We start from the raw sequence: 7,862 nt of genomic DNA, 5'->3' as shown, positions 1-7,862 counted from the left end.
CCCCCTCCCCATAATTTGTTTTGGGTCAATTTTCCCGCCAAAAATCAGAATGATTGTGACCCTCACCTGTTTAGTTAATTGGATTAATTTTTCCCGCCAAAAAACTTAGTATATACAGCACTCTAACCTTGAACTTGTGCCCCACTCTTCCTGCCCACTTCTTCCACAACTCACACAGTATGTTAGTTACACTCTTCCAACACTTTGGACTTCTTTGGATATGTAACTTCTCCGAACATGTAGTCACCACACTCTGCTATCTAAACACTTGTTTGAGTGCAGTGTTTCCGCCACAAGACTCTAGAATAATGTCTCGCTCTCCTGGTTGGTCAATGCACTAAGTGTACTCCCCGTGGGATGTCTTTCCGGAGACATTGATGCTTCGAAACATCAGTATACCAGTGCAATTGACTGACCAGGAGAGCAAGACATTATTCTTGTGGCGGAAACACTGCACTCGAACAAGTGTTTAGATAGCAGAGTGTGGTGACTACATGTTCGGAGAAGTTACATATCCAAAGAAGTCCAACTAACATACTGTGTGAGTTGTGGAGGCAGGAAGAGTGGGGAGGGGGGCACAAGTTCAAGGTTAGAGTGCTGTATATACTAAGTTTTTTGGCGGGAAAAATTTAATCCAATTAATTACCCAGGTGAGGGTGCCCATTAGTTTTGGTGGGAACAGTATAAAAGGTCCAAACAACAATTTGGGGGCATGCAATTTGGCACATTCCACTACACAAAGAATTAAAGGGGCTGTCTTGGATACTAGGAATTCAAGCAGCAAGCAAGTTTTTGGGTGGAAAAACATGTTTTTTTTAAGTGTGAAGGTCCAAGGGACTGTTTTGGGGCAAGGTGTCTGAGAATTTAAGTGTAAGGTCCAAAGTGACGATTTAGTGGCAATTTGACATACTCAAATACAAAAGAATGAAAGGGGCCGGCTAAGATACTTGGGAATTAAAGCGGCGGGAAGAGATTGTTCAGAGATTTTAAGTGGGAAGGTCCAACCGACAATTATGGGGCAATTTGGCACATTCAACTACACAATACAAAGAATTAAAGGGGCTGTCTAGGATACTTGACGGCAGCGGTCAAGTTTTTGGGCAGGAAAACGTGTTCAGAGATTTTAAGTGAGATGGTCCAACCGACAGTTTTCGGGCAATTTGGCACATTCAACTACACAATACAAAGAATTAAAGGGGCTGTCTACGATACTTGACAGCAGCGGTCAAGTTTTTGGGCAGAAAAACATTTTTGGAGATTGAGTGTTAAGGTCCAAGCGACAATTTTGGGGCAAGGGGGCGGGGAATTTAAGCGGCTGGCTAAGATAAAGTTGTTTGGTGCAAAAACTTCAATCAACTACATGTTCAAAGAATTTTGGTAAAATTGGCACATTCAACTGTACACAATACAAAGAACCTTTCAGCAACACAGAATTAAAGCAGCCGGCTAAGATAGTTTTTTGTGGGAAAATTTTGGGGCAATTAGGCCTATTCAACTACGCAATCCAAAGGATTTTTTAGGATACTTGTCGTGGAATTTGGCTACGATAAACATTTAATGGACCCTCAGAGTAGAGAACTGGGCAAAAGAGATAGAGAGAAATGTGAGTGCACCTGAGGGCATAGGGCAAGAAAGCATACTCACACCTCCCCCATCTTCTTTTCACACAGCTCGGCCGATAAAAGTCTGGTTGTTCCTCCCGCTCATTCCGGTCTTTCCGAGTTCACATCTTGAAGACAGAGAAACAGAAGTCAGTGTATTGAAAACAGCAATTGACCAAGTAGCACTGAAAAATTATGTCACACAACTTACAGGTTTATACAAGCTTTAATAATCCAAAGTATGTACAAAAGACAATTTACTATAATTCCAAATGCTCAGATGTAGCAATTGTTTGTTCAGTCCACAACATCTCATCATTTTCAGCCCCAAAAGAATTAAAGGAAACAAAATTGCACACTCTCCAGTATTAAGCTCAAGACCTTTTTAGATTTGTTAATGATTCTCTTGTAATATGCATCTTAACACATCAAAGAAGAATGGAACATGCAAGTTATTGTCTCACCTACAATGTATACAAACTCTTCACTTCACTGTGTCTTCTGGTTTGCTGAACCCGCCAGCTCTTGTCTGGTTTGGTTTGGTTTTCCATCATCACACTGGTTTCTCCCAGTCAGGACAGGAACACACCTAATGTTGTAAAGAATAGTGTAATATCCAAAAAACATTTCCACGCAACATTGCATTACTCTAAAACAGAATGATAAAATTCTCATAATATTCACAACAAAGAAAACCAGTGAAAATACCATGTATGTTGGCTGTCTATACTTGCACCCTTGCTGAAATTAGGACATATGTTATGAAATACATATTTACCTGTACATGTTTATATCCTTCAGTGCCTTCATCTGGTCTGGTTTGTACAGGAGCTGATGGACATCATCACAGGTTTCTCCCAGTCAGGACAGGAACATCAGGACACAACTGAATATCATAGGAATACTTAGTGTGATGCCAAAGAATATTTCCATAACATGTTACAGCTGACTCTCGGGACTACAAAGATGTGTAGCCTTTGTGTGAAAGAATAATTAGTGTGATACAAAAAAGAATCTCCAGGCAATGCCGAATGAACATAAAAGCTAATAATATCATAAAATTGAACAATTCATATGCTTGAATAGATGTACACTGTAGGAGGTGTTAGGCTATAGAAAGGTGTTTTAAACTTAAAACCTGTTTCTGGTCATGATCATGTGTGTTGTAAAGCACTTTATGTCCTACCTGGGCCGCGATTACGTTCGATACGGGTGTTCCGGCCCGTGTGATAACTAGCGGTACAGCCCGGGGGTTCTTTACGCGTACGGCCCGGGGCTTCCAAATGTTCCACAGAACGATTCGAACGCGTTTCGGCCTAACCGCGTGCACCGATTTCGAAATTCGAATACAAAATTCGGACGTTGGAATTGATGTTGTCGCATTTTTTGGGTTTAGGGACACCAAATTTTCACTCATTTCGCATTGAAAGGCGCGTTTTCTTGGGTGGGTATGACATAAATAAAATACAACACAGTGTATTCCGCATCACCCTCGGTCCCAGCCCTCCCGCGGATCGGATCGCCCTCCGGCCTTCGGCCGTCGGGCGATCCGACGCGCGGTCGGGCTGGTACCTCGGGCGATACGGAATACACCGTGTTGTATTCTATATATCTCACCTGTACAAACTCTTCTCTTCACCATATCTTCAAGTCAACTGGTCTGGTTTGTACAGAAGTCACCCATCATCTCCCAGTTAGGATAGGAACATCAGGACACCTATTAATAAGTAAAAAGAATAATTAGTTCAAGAATAATTACCACTAGCAACCATGTGTAAAAATGATAACACTTGTACTTGACATGTTGCTTTGCCTCCCTAGAAATTGCACAAACAGTGTGCACTAAGTCACTCAGTTATTTATTTATTTCATCAGACAATTCATTCAAATATATAATCTATAGACAATAAAATCAGTTAGAAGACTACTTAGTAATACTTTTTTTTATGTGTTACTGGTTGTGTGTTATTTTCATGAGATGTGAGATTTTTAGTAAGGGAAAGAAAGTTGAGAAGTGCTAATTAAAAGTCATATACATTGTCTCACCTGTGGATTCTGTATCTTGTTTTTTGTCTTCCAATCCGCTGGTCTGGCCCAACATCCAAATGTTGACAGCTATGGACAGGAGACATCACTACTGCATCAGTCAGCAGCCACCTAACTATACAACATTATATGTTACATATTTGTTTAGACACCAATTATGAATGGTAAGTATATTGCAAAATTCAGACTTTTTTTGGTGGGATAATCTAATTAGATTAATTAAGTGCTTGGAGCAGCAACATCAAGGTAGAAAATGTGTGCAAAAGTTGAGAGGAAAGGTCCAAAACGTTGGATGAGGTGCACAAGAAAGATTGACGTACTGTGCAATTAAAAGCAGGGTTCAAGGATAAAAGGCAAGGAAAAGATGTTGCGTGTAAAGGTCCAATGTGTTGGGAAACGAGTCTAGAAAAGAGTTATGTGATGGGGTCTAAGACAGAAATCAAAGTGTGTAGAAAGTTGTTGTTACACATCGCTATAGCTACTGGTTACAGGAAACATTTCATCCTCAGAATTCTTCACATTATCCAAGAAGAAAGGATCCAAGTTGTGAACCATTGTCTCACCTGTACAGATTCTTCACTTCACGATGTCTCTTGAAGTCGACTGGTTTGCTGAACTTGTCTGGTCTGGTTTAGACAGGAGTCACCCATCATCACAGGTTTCTCCCACGTCCAGTCAGGACAGCTGACCCTCAGGACACACCTTTTATAATCATATGAAAGGATAATTAGTGTGATGAAAAAAAACACTGAATTCACTGTTAAAGGATTTTTTTTCTGTGAAGTGCAAGACCTAAGTGAAGGAAGTTGCAGAGTGTTAGAACCATATGGATTTTGTTTTGATACAAGTGTCATCTCACCTGTGGATGCTGTCATCTCACTCTTGGGTCTTCAAGTCATGTGCACCTGGTCTGCTGTCTTGTCAGGACAGGAGTCACCATCAGTCAGCAGCCACCTAACTATTCAGACATTACAAAAGTTACACACTTGTCTCAAATAACACCAAGTAAATGGTACGTAAAATACAGAAATCATTTTTTTTCTCACCTTATATTCCTCTTGGGTCTTCAAACAGGTCTGGTCTGGTCCTCTCTTGTCAGGTTCAGACAGGAGTCACCATCAGTCAGCAGCCACCTAACTATACAACATTATATGTTACATATTTGTTTAAAAACACACCAGGTAAATGGTAAGTAAATTGCAGAATTTAGATTTTTCTCACCTAGTATTCTTCTGGAGTCTTCAAATCACCAGGTCTGGTCTGATCCAATCTTCTCTTGCCAGGTTCAGACAGTAGTCCTCACGACTGCATTAGTCAGCAGCCACCTAACTAGGCAGACATTAAAAGTTACACACTTATCTCAAATAATACCAAGTAAATGGTAGGTAAAATACAGAATACAGATTTTTCTCACCTATATAGCTAATATTCTTCTGGGGTCTTCAAAACAGGTCTTGTCAGCAGCCACCTAACTATACAACATTAGAAGTTACACACTTGTCTCAAGTAACATCATTAGCCTTGATATTGGTAGGTAAAATACAGAATACAGATTTTTCTCACCTGATATTCATCTGGTGTCTTCAAATCACCAGATCTGGTCTGGTCCAGTCTTCTCTTGTCAGGTTCAGACAGGAGTCAGCATCAGTCAGCAGCCACCTAACTAATACAACATTATATGTTAGGTCATGTTGATTTGATTATATGGATGACATCCGCGCGTGCATGAATTTTCGGCCGTTTCCAAAAAAAAAAGTTTTCAACCATACTGTAAATCGTACAAAACAGTTGCAAAATGAGCAAAAATATACCATAAGTTACAAAAAATTAATAAAAACTATACCAATGTCGTAGAATGCCAAAATCAAACGAAAAAAGACGAAATTGTAAAGAAATGAACTTGAAGACTAGATTATTTGCCAAACCATATTCTGTGCCATTTGCTCAACCCTCATGACCACGTAGATTTCATAATGAAAAGAACTTTTTTTTTTTGCAAAACTTTTTTTTTATTCGCACGCGCGCATCAGTTTTGGGGCTCCCGGAAGATGTCATCCATATAATCAAATCAACACATGGCCTTACACATTTGTCTTAAATAACAAATAACTTAACTAGCCATAAGAAAAGTTACCTTAAATTAAAATTAGCATTTTGTGGACTGGATTGCAAATAAATTATGGAAAAATTACTCCAAATAATCTGCCGCCAAGTCCCGCCTTTCAAAGCAAGTTGGATCTCAAAATCTACTACGTGTAGTGCTAAATTTGAAATTTATCAATATTTCTTTTTAAAACGAACAATATATAATTGCGAAAAAAAAGAATACAAGACCGGAATTACGGACCTTAGCGCTAATTAGGTTAGCAGTAATAAGCATCTACAGTGCAGAAACAAGGCGGGAACAATAATTATTATACCCACGTGTGACGCAGTTGCACAGGTGGTCCCCTCGCCACGAGGCAGTCAAATTTTCTTACTTTTTCTTTGTTTCTCTCTTCAAAAACGTTGTACAATTACACGAAAGCTGTTTGTTTTTTTTATTACCGAAGGTCAAGGATGACTTTGAAATAAACTCGATAAAGTAGGTCAAACTTTAGAAGAAGAAAACAACAATATTTAATTTAATTTTAAACACGCACACATCGAAAATAACGCAAAATGTTCATAAAACTACCAATTTTTTTCGGGATACAACTTGCCATGCATTTCATGTTGACTTTTTTCGACTAAATATGTTGGAATTTTACCTCTCTCTTTCTCCTACGGAGTCTTCCCCTCACCACCAGAAAATGCATGTCCTCACAACGGTAGCCATTTTGTCTTCTTCCCCACAAGCACATGTCCAGTCAGAAAATACAGGTTCTCTCCTCCAAACAGACACGCTTCCGGCCCAAATCCACATAGAAGTTCCGAATACTCCATATGTTGTTCAAAACGCCGAAAGGAAGAATATTCGGGAACAAGAAACTGAAATTTTGTCCAAAAATTTCGGGGTCGGGGAACTCAGAACATTCTCTCAGCGCGACATGTGCGAAATGAACGGACTGTACCAAGTCCGACGTTATTGCAGGGGTGACAGAAAACTGTCAATTCTAAAAAAGTTTCTGCCTTTATGATCTGGAAGTAAAATCAGTAAATTTTCTTCGAACAAAAAGACGAAAGTACAATATGTGAATGAAAACGATGAATCACATCTTTTTTCAATGATTACCAAGTTCTCGAGTTTCTGATTTTAATCGCGTAAATTTGGGTCTAACCGAAGCACCGCAACCAAGGCGGAAGGACACCCGGAAGTAAGCCTCGGGTCAAAACGCATCCATTCTTTCACTTTTCAACCAAGTTAGTATTTAATGCCCTTTTGTAGCAGATCATGAGAAATGTGAACTCAGAGCTGAACCATCGAAAGCTTACGTCACTTTTTGTACCGCGCACTTTTTCCCTGTTGCGGAAGAATTGGTGTGCACCGGTCCTGGAATTGGGTCTGTCCTTGGTGCTGAAAACACCATCAGGAGCAAGTTTTACAACTTATTCTTTGAAATATGGCTTCCAGAGAAGTACTCTTACGTATGTCGGATGAACGTACATTGTTTCCTTGTTTCTGTGTATGTGATCTGATGTGACGAAACATTTTATTGGTCCATAATAAAATTATCAATATGTAAACGTTCACCTCTGATACGTTCTGTGGGTGCTGTCTATGCCTCGCGCGACGGGCTATTGTGAAAATCTCGGTGTTAGTATTTTCTTTATACTTTTTTGATTATACATGAGGGTTTTCTCTTTCCAATAAGATCAGTCGTTTTATGGCTTATTTATAGGTGATGGGTTTAATTGTCTTCGTCAGAAGGACTATGAAATTGTCTCGCCGGAGTGTGGGGAACTGCGGATTTTGCGATATAACTCTGGAAGGCATGATTCGACGTCCATGATTTTTGGCAGGCAGATTACCATTGTTGAGGCCAAATTCAAGTACAAGTTTCGGCTTCGTGGGGGGTCCGTGCGTCACGTTAGTGCACCTTTTGTGTTTGTGGCTTGTTAGCAAAATAACTCAAGTATTTGTAAAATGTTGATTATAATTCTTGGTGTGGTGCTAACTATTGTCGGGACCAAGGTTAAGTTCGTTACTGAGCTTCGTGGGGGGTTTCGTTGTGACTACAGGGGGCATTTTGTTAATTTTTCTTGTGAGCAGGATAACTTTTGTATGTGTGGATG

The sequence above is a fragment of the Branchiostoma belcheri genome, unplaced genomic scaffold (genome assembly GCF_001625305.1).
Source record: "Branchiostoma belcheri isolate BF01 breed outbred unplaced genomic scaffold, Haploidv18h27 scaffold45, whole genome shotgun sequence".
Taxonomy (NCBI): Eukaryota; Metazoa; Chordata; class Leptocardii; order Amphioxiformes; family Branchiostomatidae; genus Branchiostoma; species Branchiostoma belcheri.
The sequence above is the reverse complement of the archived record's forward strand: the minus strand, read 5'-3'. Positions refer to the sequence as shown.